Below are 17025 nucleotides of genomic sequence, written 5' to 3'. Positions count from 1 at the left end.
ACGCTAAAAAAACCCTGCAAATGCTGAAAACCGCATCTAAACGCTAATGCAAAAATGCAGAAAAACTTGCGTTTTTAACGTGACTTTACACAGCTAACGCTACCGAGTCTATTCCTGTTACTCACTCATTGAGAAGGGCAGCTACCAGGTCCATACAGAGGAATTTAAACAAAGGGACATGATCTCCCAGGTGAAGCTACTGGTCAAATTTGGATATGAGCATATTTGGTCAATGTGGCATAGAGGGAAGATGTATGGTTTGGGAGGAATTGAGGGGAGCACTAGCCATTCTTCAAACTTTAGATCTGGTATTGATTTTGGGTGGGATCCCATACATTTTTTGCTTTTTGTGTGGAGTTCCCCCTTAAAATCTATACCAGACCTGACCAGGTAGTACCGTGATTGCATTGCCGTCCTTGTCTGTATGTGCTTCATTAGGCCAGGGACAGAGCCTGCTCCCTTATAGTACAGAATCTCTGCTTCTCACTTTTGGCCTGCCTGACCTCATTTTTTATAAAGGGGATTTCATAAATTTATTGACGACTATGGCAATAGGGGAGATGAATAAGTGGTGTTTTGGTGCACACAACCGTAATATAAATGTAGTGATGTGCTGCAAACATAGGGCAGCGTTGCCTATGTCAGCAACAAGAGGCCACTACCAAAACCCCATTGTGAAAGGCCAGCCAGCCTATGTCTTTGAAAATAAACGTGTGATAGAAATTCTAACTTTTCTGCAAGGCAGCATTTAAAGAAAATCATTTGGAGTTAGACTGTGGCTTGAATTTATGAGAAGTAAAATTTGTCAATCTGTCAGTGCATAAATCAAATTCAGCATCTGATAGCTGTAGCTTTGTGCCTCTTCAGGGTGATGTCTGGCAACCTTAAAATCTCTCTACTTTCTAAAATTATGCCCATCACCCTTATCTTTCAGCAGGCATGAGCATTACCAAGAAGCATGTCTCTATTTACTACCAGATGTGGCACATAGGTAAGCCTAGTCTACACTTTTGGTAGGGGGGCTGAACCACATGTTTTACTTCTCCCCTTAAGCTGAAAGGGCAGCGGTTGAGGCATGCGGATGCAGGGTTAAAACAGGCAAAGAGGAAGTGATATAATGCCTCTTCGCTGCCCTCTAAAAAGCGAACCAATACACACTTCAGAGGTCAACACAAATGTAAACGAGGAGTGGTGGTCATGTGTAGTAGAAAAGTGGTTCTAAATCACACTGAGGTCCATATCACCCACCACTTATAAATATCAACTAAATAAATTGAAGCAGAGCAGAGTATTGTGTATGAAAATAATGATATTATCTTTTTTTTCAACCACTATTGCTATTTATTGACTTGATGAACTTGAACACTGCCTTTCATAAGTTGCACTGCAATCATTTCCCACCTGTTAGCTGGAAGACTCCACTGCAGTTTCTTTAATTAAAATGTGTATTAACCCTTTGAGGACCAAGGGATGTATTTGTCCCATGTTTTTAATTGCCTGTATCATCTGATTAAGAACTTAAAATACTTTTTTTTTTTGGTTTGAGTCAACATATTAGTTCTTATCAACAAATGGATCTAGCTTTTTGCCAATTATTTTATGAAATGGCTTAGTTACAGCAACTGAAGTGTACGAACTTTAAAAACAAAAAATTGATTCTTTTGGCGTTCCGTAATCTTATGGTCTTTAAAGGGTTAATGTACTATTCATTTATAAAATACTTTATTTTTAATGGATATACAGTCAGGTCCATAAATATTGGGACATCGACACAATTCTAACATTTTTGGCTCTATACACCACCACAATGGATTTGAAATGAAACAAACAAGATGTGCTTTAACTGCAGACTGTCAGCTTTAATCTGAGGGTATTTACATCCAAATCAGGTGAACAACAGTTTGCATATGTGCCTCCCACTTGTTAAGGGACCAAAAGTAATGGGACAGAATAATAATCATAAATCAAACTTTCACTTTTTAATACTTGGTTGCAAATCCTTTGCAGTCAATTACAGCCTGACGTCTGGAACGCATAGACATCACCAGATGCTGGATTTCATCCCTGGTGATGCTCTGCCAGGCCTCTACTGCAACTGTCTTTAGTTCCTGCTTGTTCTTGGGGCATTTTCCCTTCAGTTTTGTCTTCAGCAAGTGAAATGCATGCTCAATCGGATTCAGGTCAGATGATTGACTTGGCCATTGCATAACATTCCACTTCTTTCCCTTAAAAAACTCTTTGGTTGCTTTTGCAGTATGCTTTGGGTCATTGTCCATCTGCACTGTGAAGCGGCGTCCAATGAGTTTTGAAGCATTTGGCTGAATATGAGCAGATAATATTGCTCGACACACTTCAGAATTCATCCTGCTGCTTTTGTCAGCAGTCACATCATCAATAAATACAAGAGAACCAGTTCCATTGGCAGCCATACATGCCCACGCCATAACACTACCACCACCATGCTTCACTGATGAGGTGGTATGCTTAGGATCATGAGCAGTTCCTTTCCTTCTCCATACTCTTCTCTTCCCATCACTCTGGTACAAGTTGATCTTGGTCTCATCTGTCCATAGGATGTTGTTCCAGAACTGTGAAGGCTTTTTTACATGTCGTTTGGCAAACTCTAATCTGGCCTTCTTGTTTTTGAGGCTCACCAATGGTTTACATCTTGAGGTGAACCCTCTGTATTCACTCTGGAGAAGTCTTCTCTTGATTGTTGACTTTGACACACATACACCTACCTCCTGGAGAGTGTTCTTGATCTGGCCAACTGTTGTGAAGGGTGTTTTCTTCACCAGGGAAAGAATTCTTCGGTCATCCACCACAGTTGTTTTCCATGGTCTTCTGGGTCTTTTGGTGTTGCTGAGCTCACCGGTGCATTCCTTCTTTTTAAGAATGTTCCAAACAGTTGTTTTGGCCATGCTGAAATGTTTTTGCTATCTCTCTGATGGTTTTGTTTTGTTTTTTCAGCTTAATGATGGCTTGCTTCACTGATAGTGACAGCTCTTTGGATCTCATCTTGAGAGTTGACAGCAACAGATTCCAAATGCAAATAGCACACTTGAAATGAACTCTGGACCTTTTATCTGCTCATTGTAATTGGGATAATGAGGGAATAACACACACCTGGCCATGGAACAGCTGAAAAGCCAATTGTCCCATTACTTTTGGTCCCTTAACAAGTGGGAGGCACATATGCAAACTGTTGTAATTCCTACACCGTTCACCTGATTTGGATGTAAATACCCTCAAATTAAAGCTGATAGTCTGCAGTTAAAGCACATCTTGTTCGTTTCATTTCAAATCCATTGTGGTGGTGTAGAGAGCCAAAAATGTTAAAATTGTGTCGATGTCCCAATATTTATGGACCTGACTGTATTTGACTAGTTTCACCAAAACCCAAATTTTAAGGCATTCCAGCTAAAATTGCAACTGTTATTACAAATCCATGCATTCACTGGACTATAGGTGGCCATACATGAGCATATTGTCATGGCAGAATTACCCATTGTGAATATATTGCCCAAGAATAAAAATGGACATTGAGCGGTCACTATGGCTAATGTGGTTTGCTGCATCTGTCGGTGCATGTGGTCCAATCTGCAAATGATTTGGTGGTCTTATGTACTGGTATTTGAATGCAGCATAATGGTATACAATTGGTGGGGGGTTTCTGGTCTTGGCTTACTTCTGTAAGCCAAAAATGCCTTCTACTCCTACAGCAATTTGAAGCACGATGTATGCATTGCGGTGTGATGAAATGTGTGTCATTCTAGGCAACAAGAGATCTTTCCTAAATCTGGAGCTGTTTTTGGGTAATATATGATCCAGTTCTTCTTGTGCATCTGCATGAAATGTGAAATAAATGCTGATCAAGTTGCTTCTAAATTGCGGCTTTATGTTTCCATCCAATAAGAAGAGTTTCCATATGATATCTCCAAATAGTTCTGACAGAGTGGGCCACAGTTGAGTACATTACAAAGCATTGTCTGCCAGCACATTCTTTGCAATACTTTATCTATTAGAGTCCCAGTTCTGTAAAGATGAAGGTAAAACAAAGTGATATATTAATTTTTACCATATGTCACAGAGTTGGCATGGATCTTCTTTAACCATTGCTGTTACTGTTTTTTTTCTTGATTGTTTTATGGGGTAGGCAGGAATGTTGTTTTTTTTTTCTTGCACTGAATCTTTAGTATAGTTTACATACATATAGAAATGAGGAACTACTAATATTCTTGGACATTTGCTGAAAAGGTATATATATATGTTGTACTTTTCCTGGTGGAATTCCTAACGTTCTATCCATCCCTATTTATTACCATGCAACCCAAAGTAGTCTAATATCTCCGGTTGCATTTTTCTGTGAAAAAACATTATAATTTATATAAATTATATAAGTATCCAAAGTGAGGATGAAACGCCTACTGCACAGGTGTCAAACTGGTGGCCCTCCAGCTGTTGCCAAACTACAAATCCCATGAGGCATTGCAAGATTGACAGTTACAAGCATGACTCCCAAAAGCAGAGGCATGATGGGACTTGTAGTTTCGCAGCTGGAGGGCCGCTAGTTTGCCACCCCTGGCCTATTGGCTTAAGCAGGTGTGTTGTGCCACAAACTCAGGTATGTAAGAAGACCAAGCATCAGTCAATCCATCTGCACCCAAAATAATCAAAAATAAGAATTTGGGGTAGACCTAACCGTTGATTCTGTGTTAATTTAGTTTTGACATGGCCTCATGTTTGGTTCTTGATTTCCCATTCTTGCAGAATGTCTTAGGAATATAGATAAACAACATCTTAACAGTGAAAAGGCCCTTTAATGCTGTCAAGGCAGAGGTGTCTACAACATGGTCTAGGATCTATTTACTTTAATCCACTGTAAAAGCTTTAGATGACACCACGCAAAAAGCATTATACAAAAATCCAACATTGTAGAGTTGTTACCAGAGCAAGATCTTCCATTAAGGACAACTGTTCCAGTACTCTATTAAAAAAAAAAAGAAGTTTGTGCTATACATACATACACTGTATTGGCCATACACATTAGAGGCTAGTTGGATTTAAAGGCACAATCCCATTACCTTGAGGCATTTGTGTCTATGTCTGGGTATCTATACATTGCAATGTCTACATTTAGCATATGGAGAGATAAGGAGCAGGCAAGCTGTACATACCCTGGAAGTCTTTTTATCATAGGAAAAACAATAGAGAAAAACATTGTTGAAAACAATGCTTTCAATTGGGTGGCACCTACTGGTAAATTCATATACACTCACCAACCGCTAAATTAGGTACAGCTGTTCAATTGGATGGTAGCACAAATTGCTAATCAGCCAATCACATGGCAGCAACTTAATGCATTTAGGCATGTAGACGTGGTGAAGACAACTTGCTGAAGTTCAAAGTGAGCATCAGAATGGGGAAGAAAGGGGATTTAAGTGACTTTTAACATGGCATGGTTGTTGGTGCCAGACAGGCTGGTCAGAGTATTTAAAAATTTGCTGATCTACAGGGGTTTTCACACACAACCATCTCTAGGGTTTACAGAGAATGGTCTGAAAAAGAGAAAATATCCAGTGAGTGGCAGTTGTGTGGATGGAAATGGCTTGTTGATGTCAGAGGAGAATGGGCAGACTAGTTGCTGCGACGTTCAGATGGTAGGGTCAGAATTTGATGTAAACAACATGGAAGGATTGATCCATTCTGCCTTATATCAACGGTTCAGGCTGGTGGTGGTGTAATGGTGTGGGGGATATTTTCTTGGCACTAGCAAGGTGTACCTAATAAAGTGGCCAGTGAGTGCGCATTAGATTGTCACTTAATCCCTGAAAACAATACTATCTAAGGGTAACTCTAGACCAATGGAAATCTGTCATGAGAAAATATGGACCCTGCCATTTCTGAAACTGTTATCTGCCAGGCTTTTATGCTGACTTTCTTTCTTTAATGCTACTGATAATGATAATATTAAAGTGAAACACAAGCCAATTTATTTGTTTTGGAAGGAAGGTTTATAACCCCTTTTAATTTTTTGTGCCATTTGTGTCACATTGGAGGATTTCCCTTAACTTCCTGTCCTGTAGCCACAGCAGGGAGTGAGAGGAAATCACTCCAAAGTGAAGGAAATCCCAGGTCGTCACCAGGGTCACAAGTACCAGTGTGCCCACTGAAAGATCCCCCCCACATTCTTTTCTGGTGACAACTCAAAATTTGGGATTTTGTCACTTTCATTTTTGGTTGTAAAGGTCACCAGGGCAAATAGAGAGTAGAAATCCCCCGAACAGGGACAAATACAGAGATAAAAACCTGGCAGGGGTTCTAATTCCTCTACGCTCTATCCAAAATCTTAAAAAATACCATTAGTTATACTTTAAAGAAGAGCAGCCATTTCATATATTATTTGAGTCCACCAGAGTACAAACTACATGAAGCACTTTGTCCGACTTGATCTTTATTGGAATTGTAGAAGAGGAGATCCAAGCTCCACCCACTGATTTCCTACCAAAAAAATCATGCGCAAATTAATATAATCTCAGCCAATTTGCATCATTTTACCACTGGAAGAGAGAAATGGGTTGAGTTACTAAAGGCAAGTAGACTGTGCACTTTGCAAGTGCAGTTGCACAGAGCTTAGTAAATAAGGTGAATCTTCACTTTGCAAAGAATACCCAATCACATGCAAGGAAATAAAAAAAAAAACAGCAGTTTTGCTTGCACATGATTGGATGATGGAGATCAGCAGAGCTTTTGCTCATTTACTAAGCTGTGGAACAACTGCACTTGCAGAGTGTAACTGCACTTTGCAAAGAGCACAGTCTATTTGCCTTTAGCAAATCAACCCTGGAAACTTGTGTAATTCCAAATAAAGACCTGGATCTTACACAAGACTAATGCTCTCTTCCTAACATTGTGTGACAGCATCAGTTGCTAGAGCAGACATGCACCAAGCATTTGCGCTGTCACTTGCGAGGAAGCGTAAGCCACATGTTCCCCATACCCAGAAGTACTGGGTGTTTCCCTTTACTCCTGGCACCTGAATGGAGTGGTGGGGGAGCAAGAGGATAGAATTTTAAGTACAGCTGAGAAATGCAGAAACTTTTATAGCAAGGACAGGTTGACTTTAAACTTCAACAACTGGAAAAAGAAGCACACAAATGGTGCAAACACCTAGCACATTATCCAAGGTTTATTAAAAATGTAAAAACAGAAAGCATACTCACAAAATGAGGTGCATATAAAAGCCTATAAAACCACTGGGATGGCCCAACTGGATGGCAGTGTCCGACTTGTGGTGAGATCGGCCTGCTGATGCATTTCAGGGACGTGTCTCCTTCCTCAGAGCTCACCACCAGTCGGACACTGTCATCCCGTTGGGCCATCCCAGTCTTGGTGATGCAGCCCTCCGTTGACTGAGAGATCAAACCAAAAACTGGAAAAAGAAGCACACAGGTGGCGCAAACACCTAGCGCATTATCCAAGGTTTATTAAAAATTGAAAGACAGAAAACATACTCACAAAATGAGGTGCATATAAAAGCCTATAAAACCACTGGGATGGCCCAACATGATGGCAGAGAGTCCGACTGGTGGTGAGCTCTGAGGAAGGGGACATGTCCCTGAAACGCATCAGCAGGCCGATCCCACCACAAGTCGGACACTGCCATCCAGTTGGGCCATCCCAGTGGTTTTATAGGCTTTTATATGCACCTCATTTTGTGAGTGTGTTTTCTGTTTTTAAATTTTTAATAAACCTTGGGTAATGCGCTAGGTGTTTGCGCCACCTGTGTGCTTCTTTTTCCAGTTTTTGGTTTGACCTCCCAGTCAGAGGAGGGCTGCATCACCAAGACTTGACTCCAAGGCCACTAACATATCTGATTCCCTGGTTTCTTCCTGGTATTGACCCCTTTGAGGCACTGGAGAGGTGGTTCTTTTAGTTCACTTTAAACTTCACTACATGAACTTTTAAACCACATTAAAAATAGAACGTAATTATATTCTAATATCACTAAAAGATATTTTTTTATACAAAAATACAATTTTCTAAATTTCTTTATGTTTAAAGGACATATTGTAGTTCATTAGTGACATGCTTTTACAACAAAAGGGTTAAGTGAACAAAAGCTCTATCATATAAGATCATGCATACACTAACACACAACAGCTGCTAAACCTTGATACAAATGAATATAATATGCATGATTATTATGGTTAAAAGAAAATGCCAGCTGATATTTGGAATGCCTCAGATATATATGATGGAAAAACATATAAACTTTTATAAAAGACAGTGGCAAGTCAATTTAGCTAACGGTAATTTCAAGCACATGGCATTTCCATTTCAAGTTCTAGTCACGTCAGATACTCTTTTACAATTTGAAATGGAGTATGGCCAGTGTGCGAGAGAGAACAATAGCCATCAGTGAGATGAGAGCCAGGAGGCCGCCTCTGTTGTGGTTATCTTGATAGTCAAGGCGTTAAGAGACATGCTGAGTTATTTTAATGCATGTTAAGCCAAAATTATAGACCTTTGGGAGATCTGGGATACAGCGGCTTGAAAAGATATTGGTTTGTTTTGAATTAACGAAGGCATCAAAATGGGGGCACAGCCACAAGACAAGAACATACAGAAATACCTTATCAGATGTATTAGCACCTGGTGCCACCTGAGGTTAAAGTGGACTTGTTATTAAAATACAGGCTTCCCATTAATCAACGGAGCACATGGCAGCATTGCCAAATAGTATTACTTTTTAGTGCAAAAAAATACCTTGCTATACTTAAAAGTAAGCTGTTCACAAGATCCCACATTCTATTATATAAACAAATAAATAAAATATTTTTAAAAAATTCTGTTTTTCTTTGTATTCACATGACCAATGGGTAAATGTTTGCTCCTGCAACTCCGAGTAAAAAGGACACCAGTATGGTGTCCTGTACACTGAGGGTGGGAACTCATTGTGTGGTATAATGCAAAATCAATTAGCAACTATGGTTGTTGTTGTTGTTGTGATTATCCAGGAAGCTGAGTCTGCTGGGTGTATCACAAGGTATTTCATGTTTACAACATAAAGAAGGATAAAGGTGTAGCACTGCCCCCTTACGAGTCGCTGAGTTTTGGGTCCTCCAATAGTCCTACACAGCCAGGCAACACACATTTTCTTCAGACCTTGCACACTGGAGACAGTCCTTGAGCTTGTTTTTTCTTTTTTTTTAAGGGGTGTTGAACTTGGATAGGGTTGAGGGGTGTATGGGATGCCCAAGGAAACTGCAACTTGAGGAAAACTCCTTAGCAGCTTTGCACAAGTCCACAGACAAAAAGTTTATTCTTGGAGAGTTCTCCAGCCCTCCTGGTGTACCACCTCAGATAAAATCTCCTCTTCACTCAGCTGCCTCAGAGAATCCCTGAGCAAGAGGATACAGAAACTGTCACTTTGAAATTAACATTCCCGTATGAAGAACTAGTCAGGTTTCCCACCAGATTGCCCTCATCCCTTATCTGGCCCATGGGGCGTGGTGTTACTCACTCAGTCTTCTCCTGCAAACTTGTCGGTTGGTGGCTGCCTTCAAGCCTTATGCCGGGCTGGCTCCTTCCCTGCTTCCCAGGCTGTCCTTTCTCAGGAAACAGTTGAGGCTGAGAGATCCTCCTTTTCAGCTCCTGTCTGCAAGTAGGCCCCTCTCCTAGGCCCCCTCCCAGGTTTCACACTCCAGCTTTCACTTCATCTTCCACCCAACATTTCCTGATCAAGCTCTCTCATACGTAAGGGCTGTCCTGACCCCATGTCAAGCCTCCTGCTTGGAGATTGGTCTGAGTCCCTTGAGTATGCAGATCAGTCCCTCCTCACCTCCCACCCACTGCCTTCTAGAAACTTCTCAAGCTTCTAGAGCAGGGGGAGGTATCAGGGAACTGACCTGCAGAGCCCTCAGCCCTGACCTAAAGTTAACCAGGCTGACTCATCCCAGGCTGCTACTCAGCCTCTATCTAAAAACATATCTAGTTAACTCTGGCTAACTAGAGGGATGATATATTGGGAATATATGGACTCCATAAGTGTAAAAAAAGAAAACATTTTTTGTCTGTTGCATTTTTTTGGTTTAAAGGAACATGAAGGCACATCCTTGTTTCTGTTTTGATATTGTGATTTTCTAAGGAGGGGAGCACAACAGAAGCTGTTTGCTCTTAGTCTCTTTCTCATGGCCACTCTACATGGCTCTAGTTAGTCGCTTATCTGATTCAAAAAGTTGTGTGTGAGTGTGAAAATCTGAGTTCTACACACAACAGGCTTTTTTAGTAAAAAGGAGGTAATGATAGCCTCAAAATCATAAAAAGAAGTCTAGAACACCACTTTTATAATTTATATGTTGCATTTTTATGTGCAAATAGTAGAGGGAACTATATTTCACTTTTAACTAAACTAAAACACTTTTAACTAAACTAAAAAAGAAAAAGAATATTTTTTTGTCATGGCCTTAATAATGAACAAAGGAAATGCATACAAATCAGCTATATTTTCCCTGTATATATTTTCTGGTAAACCAATTAGGTCCTTATTGTTTCCGGCCAGTGTAATGTAATATAATAGTTAGGAACAGCCCTGACTGTGTATATGAATTATGAAAAAGTTCTCAGTATATTACAATTAAAGTGGAACTGTAATCACGTGCCTGTTTGCTCCTCAATCAATGACACAATTAAGCTGTCCCTTGCAGCTCTGTCCACCAGCACCAACATTGGTTGGCCAATTCAGATGTAACTTACAGTACATCATTCTTACATCAGTTTAGAGATGCCGGGGATGAGCTAGATTGTACAATTAGATTAGCTGGATGAGCGACAGGATCAGTTGGATTCATAGAATGTGTTACGTTCCATGCAAACAATGAAAGGACTTTTGTCAATGAAGGAGAGGACAGAAAAGAGTGGGTGCCCTTCAGGACCTTTCTCAGATACGGAGCTATTAACCCCTATAGCACCAGAAGTTCAGTGCTGTAAAGAGCACCTAACAAAAAGCATCTTATTTGCATGTAATGGTAAGTCTATGGATCAAAATCCGGCAAACTATAGGTAAAATGCAGTGAAAGTATTGGAGTATCTGGCAAGATAACTGAAAAACTATACCCACTGGAAGGCCAAACTGTACTATACAGACAAGAGACTTCCAAAGTAGTCATTGGCAAAGAATTGCATCATTAGAGCAATAATTATTAGCATAAATCAATCTTAAAGCTGTGTTCTAAGTGTATTAAAGTGGTGTCAGTTTGGTTAATGGATTACAATAATTAAGGCAGGAAATGGGGAGAGTATATAGTATTCTAGAAACACCATTAGTGGGGCCTTTGGCCCAAACAGGAGGCAACAAAAACTTTAAATAATGCCAATATATATGCATAATTGCATGGTTTATTGCAAAAAATGAGATCCTTGAAATGGGTGTAACAATAGAAATGCTCATTAAACAAGAGGATTCTACAGCCCTACCAATAAAATGGATCTTTTTAATTAAAACAGAGGCCTCAACTGCATACATTTACAAACAGTATATATGAAAATTACGAGTACATACCAATTTCAAGATGCATCATGATGTATGAACAGTGGAATGTGTATAAAATGAGTAAATTCAGAACAAGCTATCTGAAAGTGTTACCCCAGCTCTTTGTAAAAGTAAGGCTCCATTACAAGCTCAAAAAATGCTAGAAAAAAAAACCTGGATGAAAGACGCTGATTTAGGAGAGTTTAAGAGCGTTAGTGTTTTATTAGTGTTTTTACAGTGCATGTAGAAAAAAAAAGAAAGCTAGAAAAAACTGTTAGGAGCATTTTACCAGCGTTTACCAGCATTTATGAGCGTTTAAGAGGGTTCAGCATTTTATTTTTTCTGACAGAAACAATGCTCCCAAAAACTCTACAAAAACAATTTTTTTCTGCTACTAAATGTTGAAGCTTGAAAACCACTACTATCCTAAAATAGTGTGCATGGGCACATAGTATAACACTATTTAGCTTCTAGGAGCATAGAAAATGCTCATAATAGCTTCAAGGAGCTTAAAAGTACACTAGTGTGCATGGAGCCTAAAGCATGATAGACACAGTCCAGTTCAGCATAGTTCAGCAGTCCAGTTACATCTGTATGTTTGTTTAGGACACATCATCTTTATTTTTAGCTAGGAAGAAAAAATCATGAAGATGCAATATAAATGTGGCCATAGACATTAAAAAACAGCAGGATGGTCTAGAACAGTGGCTTTGCTTGCTTTTATCTGGCCCTTGGGGCATTATTCCACCCACTGTCAGCAACAGTGGGGCACAGTTCCTCCCACTGACACCAACGATGGGGTACCATTCCTCCTATTAACACCAATGATGAAACACTATTCCTCCCACTGACACCAATGATGAGACACTATTCCTCCCACTGACACCAATGATGAGACACTATTCCTCCCCCTAATACCAATTACGGGCATTGTTTACTCACACTGATGCCAGGACATTTTCTTCTCTTGATGGCCAGTCTGGTCCCTCTAAAGTTTGAAGGACAGTAATCTGGCCCTTTGCTTTTAGTTTCAAGATCCCTGGTCTACAATGATGTGAGCATACAAAAATGTCTATTTTAGGAGGTCTTTAATGTGGCCTGTTCTCCCAGTTAAAAAGCAGCGTGCCAACATCCAAGGCAGGGAGTTGATGTAGCCTATTTGAGTGGAGAGCAGAGATCTGGAGCATGAGGGCTTGTCTTTTTGATCCCCCAGTAGAGATTGCACATGCAAAGTTTTATGGAAGACTGGGTTTGGTGTCCAACCTGGGGGGAGTTTGGCATTATTACCTATCCTCCCCCTTGAGTGCTCCTCCTTAAGTCATGTCAAGGAAGTAGTATTTCAGGTCTTCTGTGCAGAGTGAGAAAGAATGGAAAGTGTTCTTGTTGCAATTGTTTTCAATGCACGTGTAATGTCGAAGGCTAGGATCACACCTTTGCTCTGCAGAAATGTGTGCCTTAGTGCATCACGAAAAAATGTGCATTTAAAGCAGGCATGTCCAAAGTCCGGCCCGCGGGCCATTTACGGCCCGAGGGTCGGTTTAATACGGCCCTCCATGTCAGTGTGTCAGTGTGTCTTATGGAGCGAATATGGAGCGGCCGGTCCGGTATTTCCACCGCGGCCGTGTCAGAATACCGGGCCGCCCGCTCAGCTCTGCAGCGGGACCTTACCTGTTCCTCTATCCAGCGGCGCGCTGTCTTCCCGGCTTCTGTAGTGTGGGCGCTGGGCATGACAGCCGGGTGCTTTTTGTGAATGGTAAGGCGGTACCTGGCACACATGACAGATCCCAGAAGCCGCCGGACCAATCACAAAGCGCAAGTGCTTCTCGCTCATGCGCACTGGGCACCCGGCTGTCATGCCGAGCGCCATTACAGAAGCCGGGAAGACAGCGCGCGGCTGGATCGAGGAACAGGTAAGATCAAAGAACAACTGCGGAAGTAAGTGCGGGTACCTGTCAAATTCAGGTACCCGCTCCCCACCTCCCCAAAGGTCAGCAGTCATCTGTACTGTCCGCAGTCTCTGGTCATCCCTGTGCTGTCCGCAGTCTCTGGTCATCCCTGTGCTGTCCGCAGTCTCTGGTCATCCCTGTGCTGTCCGCAGTCTCTGGTCATCCCTGTGCTGTCTGCAGTCTCTGGTCATCCCTGTGCTGTCCGCAGTCTCTGGTCATCCCTGTGCTGTCCGCAGTCTCTGGTCATCCCTGTGCTGTCCGCAGTCTCTGGTCATCTCCTGTGCTGTGTCTGTAGTCCATTAGTTCAGAATTTTTTTTTTCCTGTTTTCTGCCTCTAAAACCTAGGTGCGTCTTATGGTCAGGTGCGTCTTATACGGCGAAAAATACGGTAACTTGGCATAAAATAATTTATTTGCATTTAATTGTAATGGTTCAAAGAATGTTTGGAAAAATGTTCGGCCCTCCACCATGTTCACTTCATCCAATCTGGCCCTCTTTGAAAAAAGTTTGGACACCCCTGATTTAAAGAGTACAACTGCACATGGTAACTCAATACCATGCATTGTGATGTGCTGCCTTTTAAAAAAAAAGCACATGCATCTTTTTTGGTGTGTTTTAGTGCACTAAGGAGAGCGTTCAAATGAATGGACTCCCCTAACACAACTCACTTTTACATGCAAAGTAACACACATGAGCAAACTTTGTGTTAATGCACTGCAAATATGTAAACTTGGCTTAAAAAACTAAATTATGAAGAATATTACTATTTTTGTAAATTTTGTATAATTTTTGTAGAAAAGAGACTTTCCAGTAAACACAGTTTATATTTTTATTAAACCCAGTTGTGTGAACTTCAGTTACTCCTTTCACACCATGAAGGGAACCTAAATGAGGTAATGTGGCAACTGCAGAAAAGGGGTTGAAGGAGCCCATGGAGAGACAGATGGGTCAATGAGCAAGGAAAGGAGAACTTGGGGTCATAGCTGACCAGATTTTATGACTTTTCAGAAGAAAACCACCTCTCCCCCATGATGTCCTCTGATGTGGGTGAAAAGTGGTTTTCTGTAGACTTGAGAGGCTACAGGTAGAATCAGGAACAAATATAAGTCTTGCTGAGGTCCCTCTGTGACCAAAAGAGAAGGTTGGTTTGCCAGTACTGAAAGTGTAGTCCCTGTGATGTGCTGTACCCATCTGCTGTGAGTGATGGCCACCCCGAGATGTCTATTATTATTATACAGGATTTATATAGCGCCAACAGTTTGCTCAGCACTTTACAATATAAAGGGAAACAATACAGCAACAATACAGTTCAATACAAGAGGGTTAGGAGGGCCCTGCTCCTTGGAGCTTACAATCTATAACAAAACTCTCTCCAGTGAAAATGCAAAGTACACATTATAGCAAACTTACCTTTTAATTTGCTCTCCTCTTTGCTGCTGCTTCCACATTCAGCATCTTCTTTCTTTGGCCATTGGACAGCCACTAATGATGTAACTCCTGATCATGCATGCTGTAGATACATCATCCTGATACACGACATACACGAAAATACAAAGTATTATCTACCAAAATCTATGCCTCCTAGCAATTTTGTTCCTTTAGTTTTGTTTCAAGTCGTCAAAAATGCCATCAATCTTTCTATAGGCCGAGGCAGTGTGTGAAATGCAGCGAGCTCTGTATGCTGAGATTTTTAAGTCTGCCTCCATGTAAGCATGAATAATTAGAATTACCCTTCATCTCTCAGCAGAGGCAGGATTACTGCCTCATCCACACTTCTAACATGCTGTTGTGGTTGTGTCATTGGTTCATAAAGCTCTGTCAGCTGTTTATTTACAAAGGAGTTCCCTACAATACAGTAGGTAGAGGCGTTCTCAGGATTCATTTACAAGAGAGCTGCTGCCTGACACAGCTGTGAAAATATGGATGGGATTCCAACGCTCTGGGGCCTTTTCACCCTGCCACTCATGCTGTGGCACTGATCACTGCAGTATCCTAAACCTGCTGCCTATGGGATCTTTCATTTCCCAAGACTTCCGTCAGCCTTGTGTAACTTAATCACTGTGTGATAGTCACGGAACGAAACAGTGACCTAGACAGCGCCAAAGAAAGTCTCTGACCCTGTCATTCCTGTCAATAGGATAACAGAAAAGAACTGCAAAGAAGGCCAGTTCAGTGTTGTATTGTATGTGCTGCACGTATAATTGCTTATATACTTGTGAATGTTATATAGTTAAGCTGTGTATTACCTTTACAACTGCTGGTGTAATAGTACTTTCTTTGGGAGCTTTTAACACTTGTTGTCTATACAAATATTGTCAGCAGAGACCTGTAGCATCCGTTGCTTAGCAACCGGAAGCTGCAAGTCTAGTTTTTTCAGCATGTAATGGAGACGGGGGTGGATAGCTGGCAGCTCAAGTGGGACGAACTTTCTCACTCTTTGTTCATTAAACTACAGAGTATTCTAGGGGAGCACAGATTAACATTCCAAGCCAAGACAATGGTTATCACTGGGAGCCTTCATGGTCACCCACTTTCAGAGCGTCCCCGCTCCTTTTGCAGCACTCAGGGACTCTTTGCACTTGTTCCTCTGTAGGCATGATGCCCAGCAGTCTCCAGGTTCAGTCAAAGAGTCCTCACACATCCTCCTCCAGTAGTCTAGTCTGCATAAACGCTATTGTCCCATACAGGGTTTATGGATAGTCAGACACTTGACTTCTGAAAAACAAAACTGCACCAAACTCCTTCACAGCACCTTTCATTCCCATTTGTATGGGATTTCTTTGCCATTTGCAAAATTATACTCATGCCAAACTTATTTTTTGGAAAGGACAAGGCCGCTGCTTTACTGGGCTCAAAATTACCACTTCAGTAAACAACTTCTTAATGATACACAAACCTATCTCAGCTTAGTGCAGGTTACATGTATACCACTGATCACCACAAGTATCCCCCCGTCACCACTGCCACTGACGTCTTACCTATCCCACCACCACCACTGCCACTGATGTCATCCCTATCCCCGCCACCATCTCTGATGTCATCCCTTTCCCCCATCACCACTGCCACTGACGTCTTACCTATCCCACCACCACCACTGCCACTGATGTCATCCCTATCCCCGCCACCATCTCTGATATTATCCCTATCCCCCATCACCACTGCCACTGATGTCATCCCTATCCCTGACACCACCAATGATGTCATCCCTATCCCCATCACCACCACTGCCACTGATGTCATCCCTAACAAATCACTGCCACTGATGTCATCCCTATACCCACCACCACCACTGATGTCATCCCTATCCCCATCACCACCACTGTCACTGATGTCATCCCTATCCCTACCAGCACCACTGATGTCATCCCTATCCCAATCACCACCACTGCCACTGATGCCACTGATGTCACCCCTAACCCATCACTGCCACTGATGTCATCCCTATCCCTGCCACCACCACTGATGCTATCCCTATGCCTATCACCACCACTGCCACTGATGTCATACCTAACCCATCACTGCTACTGATGTCACCCCTATCCCCAA

Source organism: Staurois parvus, unplaced genomic scaffold (assembly GCF_062004578.1).
Source record: "Staurois parvus isolate SC_StPar_1 unplaced genomic scaffold, SC_StPar_1.0 ptg000397l, whole genome shotgun sequence".
Classification (NCBI taxonomy): Eukaryota; Metazoa; Chordata; class Amphibia; order Anura; family Ranidae; genus Staurois; species Staurois parvus.
The sequence above is the reverse complement of the archived record's forward strand: the minus strand, read 5'-3'. Positions refer to the sequence as shown.